The sequence below is a fragment of the Silene latifolia genome, chromosome 3 (assembly GCF_048544455.1).
Source record: "Silene latifolia isolate original U9 population chromosome 3, ASM4854445v1, whole genome shotgun sequence".
Taxonomy (NCBI): domain Eukaryota; kingdom Viridiplantae; phylum Streptophyta; class Magnoliopsida; order Caryophyllales; family Caryophyllaceae; genus Silene; species Silene latifolia.
The window spans coordinates 1,263,258-1,280,763 of NC_133528.1; positions in this window are offsets into that span (position 1 = coordinate 1,263,258).

Genomic DNA, 17,506 nt, shown 5'->3' on the forward strand with positions numbered 1-17,506 from the left:
CTCAAACTTTGCGTGGCCGCTTTATCTGACCCGAGGAACTTTCTATGTGATTTCCGGAGAATTTTGTTCCGTGACCCCGGAATCCCGAAAAACCGTGTATTACTTCGATTTCAGCCGTTCGGAAGGTCGTACCGGACCCTGTTTCTTTTTCTCCCTGTTTTTCAATCACGCGTCCGAGCTCATTTCAAGAATCAACCTGTTCGATTTCAGCCTCATATAACGAGCTTTAACACATTTTTCACGATAACCCGAGTTTCGGCGAATGCTGGTTTGTGGCACACCGGCACCCCCAAATGTCTTCCGTCGGTGCTCAAACTTTACGTGGCCGCTTTATCTGACCCGAAAAACTTTCTATGTGATTTCCGGAGAATTTTGTTCCGTGACCCCGGAATCCCGAAAAACCGTGTATTATACACTTCAATTTCAGTCGTTCGGAAGGTCGTATCGGACCCTGTTTCTTTTTCTCCCTGTTTTTCAATCACGCGTCCGAGCTCATTTCAGGAATCAACCTGTTCGATTTCAAATGAAATAACGAGCTTTAACACATTTTTCACGATAATCCGAGTTTCGGCGAATCTTTGGTTTGTACACCTAAGCACCCCCAAATGTCTTCCGTCGGGGCTCAAACTTTGCGTGGCCGCTTTATCTGACCCGAGGAACTTTCTATGTGATTTCCGGAGAAATTTGTTCCGGGACCCCGGAATCCCGAGAAACCGTGTATTATACACATTTCAATTTCAGCCGTTCGGAAGGTCGTACCGGACCCTGGTTCATTTTCTCCCTGTTTTTCAATCACGCGTCCGATCTCATTTCAGGAATCAACCTGTTCGATTTCAGCCTCAAATAACGAGCTTTAACACATTTTTCACGATAATCCGAGTTTCGGCGAATGCTGGTTTGTGGCACACTGCCACCCCCAAATGTCTTCCGTTGGTGCTCAAACATTGCGTGGCCGCTTTATCTGACCCGAGGAACTTTCTATGTGATTTCCGGAGAATTTTGTTCGGGACCCTGGAATCCCCAAAAACCGTGTATTTACACACTTCAATTTCAGCCGTCGGAAGGTCGTACCGGACCCTGTTTCTTTTTCTCCCTGTTTTTCAATCACGCGTCCGAGCTCATTTCAGGAATCAACCTGTTCGATTTCAGCCACATATAACGAGCTTTAACACATTTTTCACGATAACCCGAGTTTCGGCGAATGTTGGTTTGTGGCACACCGGCACCCCCAAATGTCTTCCGTTGGTGCTCAAACTTTGCGTGGCCGCTTTATCTGACCCGAGGAACTTTCTATGTGATTTCCGGAGAATTTTGTTCCGTGACCCCGGAATCCCGAAAAACCGTGTATCACTTCGATTTCAGCCGTTCGGAAGGTCGTACCGGACCCTGTTTCTTTTTCTCCCTGTTTTTCAATCACGCGTCCGAGCTCATTTCAAGAATCAACCTGTTCGATTTCAGCCTCATATAACGAGCTTTAACACATTTTTCACGATAACCCGAGTTTCGCGAATCTTTGGTTTGTGGCACACCGGCACCCCCAAATGTCTTCCGTCGGGGCTCAAACTTTGCGTGGCCGCTTTATCTGACCCGAGGAACTTTCTATGTGATTTCCGGAGAAATTTGTTCCGGGACCCCGGAATCCCGAGAAACCGTGTATTATACACATTTCAATTTCAGCCGTTCGGAAGGTCGTACCGGACCCTGGTTCATTTTCTCCCTGTTTTTCAATCACGCGTCCGAGCTCATTTCAGGAATTAACCTGTTTGATTTCAGCCTCAAATAACGAGCTTTAACGCATTTTTAACGATAATCCGAGTTTCGGCGAATGCTGATTTCTCGCACACCGGCACCCCCAAATGTCTTCCGTTGGTGCTCAAACTTTGCGTGGCCGCTTTATCTGACCCGAGGAACTTTCTATGTGATTTCCGGAGAATTTTGTTCCGGGACCCCGGAATCCCGAAAAACCGTGTATTTATACACTTCAATTTATTCACCGTTCGGAAGGTTGTACCGGACCTTTTCTTTTTTCCCTGTTTTTGAATCACGCGTCCGAGCTTATTTCAAGAATCAACCTGTTCGATTTCAGTCTCAAATAACGAGCTTTAACAAATTTTTCACGATAATCCGAGTTTCGGCGAATCTTTGGTTTGTGGCACACCGCACCCCAAATAAATTCCGTTGGTGGTCAAACTTTGCGTGGCCGCTTTATCTGACCCGAGGAACTTTCTATGTGATTTCCGGAGAATTTTGTTCCGGGACCCCGTAATCCCCAAAAACCGTGTATATACACTTCAATTTCAGCCGTTCGGAAGGTCGTACCGGACCTTGTTTCCTTTTCTCCCTGTTTTTCAATCACGCGTCCGAGCTCATTTCAGGAATCAACCTGTTCGATTTCAGCCTCAAATAACGAGTTTTAACACATTTTCACGATAATCCGAGTTTCGGCGAATGCTGGTTTGTGGCACACCGACACCCCAAATGTCTTCCGTTGGTGCTCAAACTTTGCGTGGCCGCTTTATCTCGACACGAGGATCTTTCGTGATTTCCGGAGAATTTTGTTCGAATCCCGAAAAACCGTGTATTGTTCTACACTTCAATTTCAAATTTGTTCGGAAGGTCGTCTGACCTGTTTCTTTTTCTCCTTTTTTCAATCACGCGTCGAGCTCATTTGAGGAATCAATCTGTTCGATTTCAGCCTCAAATAACGAGCTTTAACACATTTTTCACGATAATCCTAGTCTCGGCGAATGCTGGTTTGTGGCACACCGGCACCCCTAAATGTCTTCCGTTGGTGCTCAAACTTTGCGTGGCCGCTTTATCTCGACCCGAGGAACTTTCTATGTGATTTCCGAGAATTTGGTTCCGGACCCCGAATCGCAAGAATCGTGTATTTATACACTTCAATTTCACCGTTCGGAAGGTCGTGCGGACCCTATTTCTTTTTCTCCCGGTCTTTCAATCACGCGTCCGAGCTCATTTGAGGAATCAACCAGATTCGATTTCGACCTCAAATAACGAGCTTTAACACATTTTTCACGATAATCCGAGTTTCGCGAATCTTTGGTTTGGGCACACCGCACCCCCAAATGTCTTCCGTTGGTGCTCAAACTTTGCGTGGCCGCTTTATCCGACCCGAGGAACTTTCTATGTGATTTCCGGAGAATTTTGTTCCGTGACCCCTAAATCCCGAAACCGTGTATTATACACTTCAATTTCGATCGTTCGGAAGGTCGACGGACCTGTTTCTTTTTCTCCTTTTTTTCAATCACGCGTCCGAGCTCATTTCGAGGAATCAACTGTTCGATTTCAAATTGAAATAACGAGCTTTAACACATTTTTCACGATAATCCGAGTTTCGGCGAATTTTGGTTTGTGGCACACCGGCACCCCCAAATGTCTTCCGTCGGGGCTCAAACTTTGCGTGGCCGCTTTATCTGACCCGAGGAACTTTCTATGTGATTTCCGGAGAAATTTGTTCCGGACCCCGGAATCCCGAGAAACCGTGTATTATACACATTTCAATTTCACTGTTCGGAAGGTCGTGCGGACCCTGGTTCATTTTCTCCTGTTTTTCAATCACGCGTCCGATCTCATTTCAGAATCAACTTTGTTCGATTTCACCTCAAATAACGAGCTTTAACACATTTTTCACGATAATCCGAGTTTCGGCGAATTTTGGTTTGTGGCACACCGCCACCCCCAAATGTCTTCCGTTGGTGCTCAAACATTGCGTGGCCGCTTTATTCGACCCGAGGAACTTTCTATGTGATTTCCGGAGAATTTTGTTCGGGACCCCGAATCCCCAAAACCGTGTATTTACACACTTCAATTTCAAATCGGAAGGTCGTACCGGACCTGTTTCTTTTTCTCCTGTTTTTCAATCACGCGTCCGAGCTCATTTCAGGAATCAACCTGTTCGATTTCAGCCACATATAACGAGCTTTAACACATTTTTCACGATAACCCGAGTTTCGGCGAATGTTGGTTTGTGCACACACCGCACCCCCAAATGTCTTCCGTTGGTGCTCAAACTTTGCGTGGCCGCTTTATCGACCCGAGGAACTTTCTATGTGATTTCCGGAGAATTTTGTTCCGTGACCGGAATCCCGAAAACCGTGTATCACTTCGATTTCACTTCGGAAGGTCGCAATGACCACTGTTTTTTTTCTCCTGTTTTTCAATCACGCGTCCGAGCTCATTTCAAGAATCAACCTGTTCGATTTCAGCCTCATATAACGAGCTTTAACACATTTTTCACGATAACCCGAGTTTCGGCGAATCTTTGGTTTGTGGCACACCAGCACCCCCAAATGTCTTCCGTTGGGGCTCAAACTTTGCGTGGCCGCTTTATCCGACCCGAGGAACTTTCTATGTGATTTCCGGAGAAATTTGTTCCGGGACCCGGAATCCCGAGAAACCGTGTATTATACACATTTCAATTTCAAACCGTTCGGAAGGTCGTCGACCCTGGTTCATTTTCTCCCTGTTTTTCAATCACGCGTCCGAGCTCATTTCAGGAATTAACCTGTTTGATTTCAGCCTCAAATAACGAGCTTTAACGCATTTTTAACGATAATCCGAGTTTCGGCGAATGCTGATTTCTCGCACACCGGCACCCCCAAATGTCTTCCGTTGGTGCTCAAACTTTGCGTGGCCGCTTTATCTGACCCGAGGAACTTTCTATGTGATTTCCGGAGAATTTTGTTCCGGGACCCCGGAATCCCGAAAAACCGTGTATTTATACACTTCAATTTCAGCCGTTCGGAAGGTTGTACCGGACCCTGTTTCTTTTTTTCCCTGTTTTTGAATCACGCGTCCGAGCTTATTTCAAGAATCAACCTGTTCGATTTCAGTCTCAAATAACGAGCTTTAACAAATTTTTCACGATAATCCGAGTTTCGGCGAATGCTGGTTTGTGGCACACCGGCACCCCCAAATAAATTCCGTTGGTGGTCAAACTTTGCGTGGCCGCTTTATCTGACCCGAGGAACTTTCTATGTGATTTCCGGAGAATTTTGTTCCGGGACCCCGTAATCCCCAAAAACCGTGTATATACACTTCAATTTCAGCCGTTCGGAAGGTCGTACCGGACCTTGTTTCCTTTTCTCCCTGTTTTTCAATCACGCGTCCGAGCTCATTTCAGGAATCAACCTGTTCGATTTCAGCCTCAAATAACGAGTTTTAACACATTTTCACGATAATCCGAGTTTCGGCGAATGCTGGTTTGTGGCACACCGACACCCCAAATGTCTTCCGTTGGTGCTCAAACTTTGCGTGGCCGCTTTATCTGACACGAGGATCTTTCTGTGTGATTTCCGGAGAATTTTGTTCTGGAATCCCGAAAAACCGTGTATTTCTACACTTCAATTTCACTGCTTCGGAAGGTCGTCGGACCTGTTTCTTTTCTCCCTGTTTTTCAATCACGCGTCCGAGCTCATTTGAGGAATCAATCATTCGATTTCACCTCAAATAACGAGCTTTAACACATTTTTCACGATAATCCTAGTCTCGCGAATCTTTGGTTTGTGGCACACCGCACCCCAAATGTCTTCCGTTGGTGCTCAAACTTTGCGTGGCCGCTTTATCTGACCCGAGGAAACTTTCTATGTGATTTCCGGAGAATTTGGTTCCGGGACCCCGGAATCGCGAAGAACTGTGTATTTATACACTTCAATTTCAAACCGTTCGGAAGGTCGTGCGGACCCTATTTCTTTTTCTCCCGGTCTTTCAATCACGCGTCCGAGCTCATTTGAGGAATCAACCGATTCGATTTCACCTCAAATAACGAGCTTTAACACATTTTTCACGATAATCCGAGTTTCGCGAATGCTTTGGTTTGTGGCACACCGGCACCCCCAAATGTCTTCCGTTGGTGCTCAAACTTTGCGTGGCCGCTTTATTCGACCCGAGGAACTTTCTATGTGATTTCCGGAGAATTTTGTTCGGGACCCCGGAATCCCGAAAAACCGTGTATTTATACACTTCAATTTCAACCGTTCGGAAGGTTGTACCGGACCACTGTTTCTTTTTTCCCTGTTTTTGAATCACGCGTCCGAGCTTATTTCAAGAATCAACCTGTTCGATTTCGGTCTCAAATAACGAGCTTTAACACATTTTTCACGATAATCTGAGTTTCGGCGAATGCTGGATTGTGGCACACCGGCACCCCCAAATGTCTTCCGTTGGTGCTCAAACTTTGCGTGGTCGCTTGATCTACCCGAGGAACTTTCTATGAGACTTCCGGAGAATTTTATTCCGGGACCCCGGAATCCGCAAAAACCGTGTATATACACTTCAATTTCACCGTTCGGAAGGTCGTCACCGACCTGTTTCCTTTTCTCCCTGTTTTTCAATCACGCGTCCGAGCTCATTTCAGGAATCAACCTGTTCGATTTCAGCCTCAAATAACGAGCTTTAACACATTTTCACGATAATCCGAGTTTCGGCGAATGCCGGTTTGTGGCACACCGACACCCCAAAATGTCTTCCGTTGGTGCTCAAACTTTGCGTGGCCGCTTTATCTCGACACGAGGATCTTTCGTGTGATTTCCGAGAATTTTGTTCTGGAATCCCGAAAAACCGTGTATTTCTACACTTCAATTTCAAATGTTCTCGAAGGTCGTCGGACCACATTTCTTTTTCTCCCTGTTTTCAATCACGCGTCCGAGCTCATTTGAGGAATCAATGCTTCGATTTCAGCCTCAAATAACGAGCTTTAACACATTTTTCACGATAATCCTAGTCTCGGCGAATGCTGGTTTGTGGCACACCGACACCCCTAAATGTCTTCCGTTGGTGCTCAAACTTTGCGTGGCCGCTTTATCTGACCCGAGGAACTTTCTATGTGATTTCCGAGAATTTGGTTCGGGACCCCTAATCGCGAAGAACCGTGTATTTATACACTTCAATTTCAGCCGTTCGGAAGGTCGTACCGGACCCTATTTCTTTTTCTCCCGGTCTTTCAATCACGCGTCCGAGCTCATTTGAGGAATCAACCAGTTCGATTTCAGCCTCAAATAATGAGCTTTAACACATTTTTCACGATAATCCGAGTTTCGCGAATCTTTGGTTTGTGGCACACCGGCACCCCCAAATGTCTTCCGTTGGTGCTCAAACTTTGCGTGGCCGCTTTATCTGACCCGAGGAACTTTCTATGTGATTTCCGGAGAATTTTGTTCCGGGACCCCTGAATCCCGAAAAACCGTGTATTTATACACTTCAATTTCAGCCGTTCGGAAGGTTGTACCGGACCCTGTTTCTTTTTTTCCCTGTTTTTGAATCACGCGTCCGAGCTTATTTCAAGAATCAACCTGTTCGATTTCAGTCTCAAATAACGAGCTTTAACAAATTTTTCACGATAATCCGAGTTTCGGCGAATCTTTGGTTTGGCACACCCGCACCCCCAAATGTCTTCCGTTGGTGCTCAAACTTTGCGTGGCCGCTTTATCCGACCCGAGGAACTTTCTATGTGATTTCCAGAGAATTTTGTTCCGGGACCCCGTAATCCCCAAAACCGTGTATATACACTTCAATTTCACCGTTCGGAAGGTCGTCTCGACCACTGTTTCCTTTTCTCCCTGTTTTTCAATCACGCGTCCGAGCTCATTTCAGGAATCAACCTGTTCGATTTCAGCCTCAAATAACGAGTTTTAACACATTTTCACGATAATCCGAGTTTCGGCGAATGCTGGTTTGTGGCACACCGACACCCCAAATGTCTTCCGTTGGTGCTCAAACTTTGCGTGGCCGCTTTATCTGACACGAGGATCTTTCTGTGTGATTTCCGGAGAATTTTGTTCTGGAATCCCGAAAAACCGTGTATTTCTACACTTCAATTTCAGCTGTTCGGAAGGTCGTCTGGACCACTTTTCTTTTTCTCCTTGTTTTTTTTCAATCACGCGTCCGAGCTCATTTGAGGAATCAATCTGTTCGATTTCAGCCTCAAATAACGAGCTTTAACACATTTTTCACGATAATCCTAGTCTCGGCGAATGCTGGTTTGTGGCACACCGGCACTCCTAAATGTCTTCCGTTGGTGCTCAAACTTTGCGTGGCCGCTTTATCTGACCCGAGGAACTTTCTATGTGATTTCCGGAGAATTTGGTTCCGGGACCCCGGAATCGCGAAGAACTGTGTATTTATACACTTCAATTTCAGCCGTTCGGAAGGTCGTACCGGACCCTATTTCTTTTTCTCCCGGTCTTTCAATCACGCGTCCGAGCTCATTTGAGGAATCAACCAGTTCGATTTCAGCCTCAAATAACGAGCTTTAACACATTTTTCACGATAATCCGAGTTTCGGCGAATGCTGGTTTGTGGCACACCGGCACCCCCAAATGTCTTCCGTTGGTGCTCAAACTTTGCGTGGCCGCTTTATCTGACCCGAGGAACTTTCTATGTGATTTCCGGAGAATTTTGTTCCGGGACCCCGGAATCCCGAAAAACCGTGTATTTATACACTTCAATTTCAGCCGTTCGGAAGGTTGTACCGGACCCTGTTTCTTTTTTTCCCTGTTTTTGAATCACGCGTCCGAGCTTATTTCAAGAATCAACCTGTTCGATTTCAGTCTCAAATAACGAGCTTTAACAAATTTTTCACGATAATCCGAGTTTCGGCGAATGCTGGTTTGTGGCACACCGGCACCCCCAAATGTCTTCCGTTGGTGCTCAAACTTTGCGTGGCCGCTTTATCTGACCCGAGGAACTTTCTATGTGATTTCCAGAGAATTTTGTTCCGGGACCCCGTAATCCGCAAAAACCGTGTATATACACTTCAATTTCAGCCGTTCGGAAGGTCGTACCGGACCCTGTTTCCTTTTCTCCCTGTTTTTCAATCACGCGTCCGAGCTCATTTCAGGAATCAACCTGTTCGATTTCAGCCTCAAATAACGAGCTTTAACACATTTTTCACGATAATCCGAGTTTCGGCGAATGCTGGTTTGTGGCACACCGACACCCCAAATGTCTTCCGTTGGTGCTCAAACTTTGCGTGGCCGCTTTATCTGACACGAGGATCTTTCTGTGTGATTTCCGGAGAATTTTGTTCTGGAATCCCGAAAAACCGTGTATTTATACACTTCAATTTCAGCTGTTCGGAAGGTCGTACCGGACCCTGTTTCTTTTTCTCCCTGTTTTTCAATCACGCGTCCGAGCTCATTTGAGGAATCAATCTGTTCGATTTCAGCCTCAAATAACGAGCTTTAACACATTTTTCACGATAATCCTAGTCTCGGCGAATGCTGGTTTGTGGCACACCGGCACCCCTAAATGTCTTCCGTTGGTGCTCAAACTTTGCGTGGCCGCTTTATCTGACCCGAGGAACTTTCTATGTGATTTCCGGAGAATTTGGTTCCGGGACCCCGGAATCGCGAAGAACTGTGTATTTATACACTTCAATTTCAGCCGTTCGGAAGGTCGTACCGGACCCTATTTCTTTTTCTCCCGGTCTTTCAATCACGCGTCCGAGCTCATTTGAGGAATCAACCAGTTCGATTTCAAATTTCAAATAACGAGCTTTAACACATTTTTCACGATAATCCGAGTTTCGCGAATCTTTGGTTTGTGGCACACCGGCACCCCCAAATGTCTTCCGTTGGTGCTCAAACTTTGCGTGGCCGCTTTATCTGACCCGAGGAACTTTCTATGTGATTTCCGGAGAATTTTGTTCCGGACCCCGTAATCCCGAAAAACCGTGTATTTATACACTTCAATTTCACCGTTCGGAAGGTTGTACCGGACCACTGTTTTTTTTTTTTTTGTTTTTGAATCACGCGTCCGAGCTTATTTCAAGAATCAACCTGTTCGATTTCAGTCTCAAATAACGAGCTTTAACAAATTTTTCACGATAATCCGAGTTTTTGCGAATCTTTGGTTTGGCACACCGGCACCCCCAAATGTCTTCCGTTGGTGCTCAAACTTTGCGTGGCCGCTTTATCTGACCCGAGGAACTTTCTATGTGATTTCCAGAGAATTTTGTTCCGGGACCCCGTAATCCCCAAAAACCGTGTATATACACTTCAATTTCAGCCGTTCGGAAGGTCGTACCGGACCCTGTTTCCTTTTCTCCCTGTTTTTCAATCACGCGTCCGAGCTCATTTCAGGAATCAACCTGTTCGATTTCAGCCTCAAATAACGAGCTTTAACACATTTTTCACGATAATCCGAGTTTCGGCGAATGCTGGTTTGTGGCACACCGACACCCCAAATGTCTTCCGTTGGTGCTCAAACTTTGCGTGGCCGCTTAATCTGACACGAGGATCTTTCTGTGTGATTTCCGGAGAATTTTGTTCTGGAATCCCGAAAAACCGTGTATTTCTACACTTCAATTTCAGCTGTTCGGAAGGTCGTACCGGACCCTGTTTCTTTTTCTCCCTGTTTTTCAATCACGCGTCCGAGCTCATTTGAGGAATCAATCTGTTCGATTTCAGCCTCAAATAACGAGCTTTAACACATTTTTCACGATAATCCTAGTCTCGGCGAATGCTGGTTTGTGGCACACCGGCACCCCTAAATGTCTTCCGTTGGTGCTCAAACTTTGCGTGGCCGCTTTATCTGACCCGAGGAACTTTCTATGTGATTTCGGAGAATTTGGTTCCGGACCCCGAATCGCGAAGAACTGTGTATTTATACACTTCTATTTCAGCCGTTCGGAAGGTCGTACCGGACCCTATTTCTTTTTCTCCCGGTCTTTCAATCACCCGTCCGAGCTCATTTGAGGAATCTACCAGTTCGATTTCAGCCTCAAATAACGAGCTTTAACACATTTTTCACGATAATCCGAGTTTCGACGAATGCTGGTTTGTGGCACACCGGCACCCCCAAATGTCTTCCGTTGGTGCTCAAACTTTGCGTGGCCGCTTTATCTGACACGAGGAACTTTCTATGTGATTTCCGGAGAATTTTGTTCCGGGACCCCGGAATCCCGAAAAACCGTGTATTTATACACTTCAATTTCAGCCGTTCGGAAGGTTGTACCGGACCCTGTTTCTTTTTTTCCCTGTTTTTGAATCACGCGTCCGAGCTTATTTCAAGAATCAACCTGTTCGATTTCAGTCTCAAATAACGAGCTTTAACAATTTTTTTCACGATAATCCGAGTTTCGCGAATCTTTGGTTTGTGGCACACCGCACCCCCAAATGTCTTCCGTTGGTGCTCAAACTTTGCGTGGCCGCTTTATCTGACCCGAGGAACTTTCTATGTGATTTCCGATAATTTTGTTCCGGACCCCGTAATCCCCAAAACCGTGTATATACACTTCAATTTCACGTTTTGAAGGTCGTACGGACCTCGTTTCCTTTTCTCCTGTTTTTCAATCACGCGTCCGAGCTCATTTCAGAATCAACCTGTTCGATTTCAGCCTCAAATAACGAGCTTTAACACATTTTTCACGATAATCCGAGTTTCGGCGAATCTTGGTTTGTGGCACACCGACACCCCAAATGTCTTCCGTTGGTGCTCAAACTTTGCGTGGCCGCTTTATCGTTTCACGAGGATCTTTCTGTGTGATTTCCGGAGAATTTTGTTCTGGAATCCCGAAAAACCGTGTATTTCTACACTTCAATTTCAGCTGTTCGGAAGGTCGTACCGGACCCTGTTTCTTTTTCTCCCTGTTTTTCAATCACGCGTCCGAGCTCATTTCAGGAATCAACCTGTTCGATTTCAGCCTCAAATAACGAGCTTTAACACATTTTTCACGATAATCCTAGTCTCGGCGAATGCTGGTTTGTGGCACACCGGCACCCCTAAATGTCTTCCGTTGGTGCTCAAACTTTGCGTGGCCGCTTTATCTGACCCGAGGAACTTTCTATGTGATTTCCGGAGAATTTGGTTCCGGACCCCTAATCGCGAAGAACTGTGTATTTATACACTTCAATTTCACTGTTCGGAAGGTCGTGCGGACCCTATTTCTTTTTCTCCCGGTCTTTCAATCACGCGTCCGAGCTCATTTGAGTAATCAACCGATTCGATTTCACCTCAAATAACGAGCTTTAACACATTTTTCACGATAATCCGAGTTTCGGCGAATCTTTGGTTTGGGCACACCGGCACCCCCAAATGTCTTCCGTTGGTGCTCAAACTTTGCGTGGCCGCTTTATCCGACCCGAGGAACTTTCTATGTGATTTCCGAGAATTTTGTTCCGGGACCCCGAATCCCGAAAAACTCGTGTATTTATACACTTCAATTTCAATGTTCGGAAGGTCGTCGACCTTGTTTATTTTTCTACCTGTTTTTCAATCACGCGTCCGAGCTTATTATTTCAGGATTCAACCTGTTCGATTTCAGCCTCAAATAACGAGCTTTAACACATTTTTCACGATAATCCGAGTGTTGGTGAATGCTAGTTTGTGGCACACCGCACCCCCCCAAATGTCTTCCGCTGGTGCTCAAACTTTGCGTGGCCGCTTTATCCGACCCGAGGAACTTTCTATGTGATTTCCGGAGAATTTTGTTCGGGACCCCTAATCCCGAAAAATCGTGTATTTATACACTTCAATTTCAAATGTTCGGGAGGTCGTACCGGGCCCTGTTTCTTTTTCTCCCGGTCTTTCAATCACGCGGCCGAGGTCATTTCAGGAATCAACCTGTTCGATTTCAGCCTCAAATAACGAGCTTTAACACATTTTTCACGATAATCCGAGTTTCGGTGAATGCTAGTTTGTGGCACACCGGCACCCCCAAATGTCTTCCGCTGGTGCTCAGACTTTGCGTGGCCGCTTTATCTGATCCGAGGAACTTTCTATGTGATTTCCGGAGAATTTTGTTCCGGCACCGGAATCCCGAAAACCGTGTATTATACACTTCAATTTCAAATGATTCGGAAGGTCGTACGGACCCTGTTTTTTTCTCCCTGTTTTTCAATCACGCGTCCGAGCTCATTTCAGAATCAACTTTGTTCGATTTCACCTCAAATAACGAGCTTTAACACATTTTTCACGATAATCCGAGTTTCGGCGAATGCTGGTTTGTGGCACACCGGCACCCCCAAATGTCTTCCGTTGGTGCTCAAACTTTGCGTGGCCGCTTTATCTGACCCGAGGAACTTTCTATGTGATTTCCGGAAAATTTTGTTCCGGGACCCCGTAATCCCCAAAAACCGTGTATATACACTTCAATTTCAGCCGTTCGGAAGGTCGTACCGGACCCTGTTTCCTTTTCTCCCTGTTTTTCAATCACGCGTCCGAGCTCATTTCAGGAATCAACCTGTTCGATTTCAGCCTCAAATAACGAGCTTTAACACATTTTTCACGATAATCCGAGTTTCGGCGAATGCTGGTTTGTGGCACACCGACACCCCAAATGTCTTCCGTTGGTGCTCAAACTTTGCGTGGCCGCTTTATCTGACACGAGGATCTTTCTGTGTGATTTCCGGAGAATTTTGTTCTGGAATCCCGAAAAACCGTGTATTTATACACTTCAATTTCAAATTTGTTTCGGAAGGTCGTAAATCGACCTGTTTCTTTTTCTCCTGTTTTTCAATCACGCGTCCGAGCTCATTTGAGGAATCAATCTGTTCGATTTCAGCCTCAAATAACGAGCTTTAACACATTTTTCACGATAATCCTAGTCTCGGCGAATGCTGGTTTGTGGCACACCGGCACCCCCAAATGTCTTCCGTTGGTGCTCAAACTTTGCGTGGCCGCTTTATCTGACCCGAGGAACTTTCTATGTGATTTCCGGAGAATTTGGTTCCGGGACCCCGGAATCGCGAAGAACTGTGTATTTATACACTTCAATTTCAGCCGTTCGGAAGGTCGTACCGGACCCTATTTCTTTTTCTCCCGGTCTTTCAATCACGCGTCCGAGCTCATTTGAGGAATCAACCAGTTCGATTTCAGCCTCAAATAACGAGCTTTAACACATTTTTCACGATAATCCGAGTTTCGGCGAATGCTGGTTTGTGGCACACCGGCACCCCCAAATGTCTTCCGTTGGTGCTCAAACTTTGCGTGGCTTCTTTATCAGACCCGAGAAACTTTCTATGTGATTTCCGGAGAATTTTGTTCCGGGACCCCGGAATCCCGAAAAACTGTGTATTTATACACTTCAATTTCAGCCGTTCGGAAGGTCGTACTGGACCTTGTTTCTTTTTCTACCTGTTTTTCAATCACGCGTCCGAGCTTATTATTTCAGGAATCAACCTGTTCGATTTCAGCCTCAAATAACGAGCTTTAACACATTTTTCACGATAATCCGAGTGTCGGTGAATGCTAGTTTGTGGCATACCGGCACCCCCAAATGTCTTCCGCTGGTGATCAAACTTTGCGTGGCCGCTTTATCTGACCCGAGGAACTTTCTATGTGATTTCCGGAGAATTTTGTTCCGGGACCCCGGAATCCCGATAAACTGTGTATTTATACACTTCAATTTCAGCCGTTCGGGAGGTCGTACCGGGCCCTGTTTCTTTTTCTCCCGGTCTTTCAATCACGCGGCCGAGGTCATTTCAGGAATCAACCTGTTCGATTTCAGCCTCAAATAACGAGCTTTAACACATTTTTCACGATAATCCGAGTTTCGGTGAATGCTAGTTTGTGGCACACCGGCACCCCCAAATGTCTTCCGCTGGTGCTCAGACTTTGCGTGGCCGCTTTATCTGATCCGAGGAACTTTCTATGTGATTTCCGGAGAATTTTGTTCCGGGACCCCGGAATCCCGAAAAACCGTGTATTATACACTTCAATTTCAAAGATTCGGAAGGTCGTGCACCGACCCTTTTCTTTTTCTCCCTGTTTTTCAATCACGCGTCCGAGCTCATTTCAGGAATCAACCTGTTCGATTTCAGCCTCAAATAACGAGCTTTAACACATTTTTCACGATAATCCTAGTCTCGGCGAATGCTGGTTTGTGGGACACCGGCACCCCCAAATGTCTTCCGTTGGTGCTCAAACTTTGCGTGGCCGCTTTATCTGACCCGAGGAACTTTCTATGTGATTTCCGGAGAATTTTGTTCCGGGACCCCGTAATCCCCAAAAACCGTGTATATACACTTCAATTTCAGCAGTTCGGAAGGTCGTACCGGACCCTGTTTCCTTTTCTCCCTGTTTTTCAATCACGCGTCCGAGCACATTTCAGGAATCAACCTGTTCGATTTCAGCCTTAAATAACGAGCATTAACACATTTTTCACGATAATCCGAGTTTCGACGAATGCTGGTTTGTGGCACTCCGACACCCCAAATGTCTTCCGTTGGTGCTCAAACTTTGCGTGGCCGCTTTATCTGACACGAGGATCTTTCTGTGTGATTTCCGAAGAATTTTGTTCTGGAATCCCGAAAAACCGTGTATTTATACACTTCAATTTCAAATGTTCGGAAGGTCGTGCACCACTGTTTCTTTTTCTCCCGTTTTTTCAATCACGCGTCCGAGCTCATTTCAGGAATCAATCTGCTCGATTTCAGCCTCAAATAACGAGCTTTAACACATTTTTCACGATAATCCTAGTCTCGGCGAATGCTGGTTTGTGGCACACCGGCACCCCCAAATGTCTTCCGTTGGTGCTCAAACTTTGCGTGGCCGCTTTATCTGACCCGAGGAACTTTCTATGTGATTTCCGGAGAATTTGGTTCCGGGACCCCGGAATCGCGAAGAACTGTGTATTTATACACTTCAATTTCAGCCGTTCGGAAGGTCGTACCGGACCCTATTTCTTTTTCTCCCGGTCTTTCAATCACGCGTCCGAGCTCATTTGAGGAATCAACCAGTTCGATTTCAGCCTCAAATAACGAGCTTTAACACATTTTTCACGATAATCCGAGTTTCGGCGAATGCTGGTTTGTGGCACACCGGCACCCCCAAATGTCTTCCGTTGGTGCTCAAATTTTGCGTGGCCGCTTTATCAGACCCGAGGAACTTTCTATGTGATTTCCGGAGAATTTTGTTCCGGGACCCCGAATCCCGAAAAACTGTGTATTTATACACTTCAATTTCAGCCGTTCGGAAGGTCGTACCGGACCTTGTTTCTTTTTCTACCTGTTTTTCAATCACGCGTCCGAGCTTATTATTTCAGGAATCAACCTGTTCGATTTCAGCCTCAAATAACGAGCTTTAACACATTTTTCACGATAATCCGAGTGTCGGTGAATGCTAGTTTGTGGCACACCGGCACCCCCAAATGTCTTCCGCTGGTGCTCAAACTTTGCGTGGCCGCTTTATCTGACCCGATGAACTTTCTATGTGATTTCCGGAGAATTTTGTTCCGGGACCCCGGAATCCCGATAAACTGTGTATTTATACACTTCAATTTCAGCCGTTCGGGAGGTCGTACCGGGCCCTGTTTCTTTTTCTCCCGGTCTTTCAATCACGCGGCCGAGGTCATTTCAGGAATCAACCTGTTCGATTTCAGCCTCAAATAACGAGCTTTAACACATTTTTCACGATAATCCGAGTTTCGGTGAATGCTAGTTTGTGGCACACCGGCACCCCCAAATGTCTTCCGCTGGTGCAAGGACTTTGCGTGGCCGCTTTATCTGATCCGAGGAACTTTCTATGTGATTTCCGGAGAATTTTGTTCCGGGACCTCGGAATCCCGAAAAACCGTGTATTATACACTTCAATTTCAGCAGTTCGGAAGGTCGTACCGGACCCTGTTTCTTTTTCTCCCTGTTTTTCAATCACGCGTCCGAGCTCATTTCAGGAATCAACCTGTTCGATTTCAGCCTCAAATAACGAGCTTTAACACATTTTTCACGATAATCCGAGTTTCGGCGAATACTGGTTTGTGGCACACCGGCACCTCCAAATGCCTTCCGTTGGTGCTCAAACTTTGCGTGGCCGCTTTATCTGACCCGAGGAACTTTCTATGTAATTTTCGGAGAATTTTGTTCCGGGACCCCGGAATCCCGAAAAACCGTGTATTATACACTACAATTTTAGCCGTTCGGAAGGTCGTACCGGACCTTGTTTCTTTTTCTACCTGTTTTTCAATCACGCGCCCGAGCTTATTTCAGGATTCAACCTGTTCGATTTCAACCTCAAATAACGAGCTTTAACACATTTTTCACGATAATCCGAGTTTCGTCGAATGCTGGTTTGTGGCAAACCGGCACCCCCAAATGTCTTCCGTTGGTGCTCAAACTTTCCGTGGCCGCTTTATCTGACCCGAGGAACTTTCTATGTTATTTCCGGATAATTTTGTTCCGGGACCCCGGAATCCCGAAAAACTGTGTATTATATATACACTTCAACTTAAGCCGTTCGGGAGGTTGTACCGGGCCCTGTTTCTTTTTCTCCCGGTCTTTCAATCACGCGTCCGAGGTCATTTCAGGAGTTAACCTATTCGATTCAGCCTCAAATAACGAGCATTAAACGAGCATTAATCCATTTTTCACGATTATTCGAGGTTCGACGAATGCTGGTTTATGGCATACAGGCACCCTCAAATGTCTTCTGTTACTACTCAAATTTTGCGTGGCCGCTTTATCTGACCCGAGGAACTTTGTATGTGATTTCTGGAGAATGTTGTTCCGGGACCCTGGAATCCCGAAAAACCGTGCATTATACTCTTCAATTT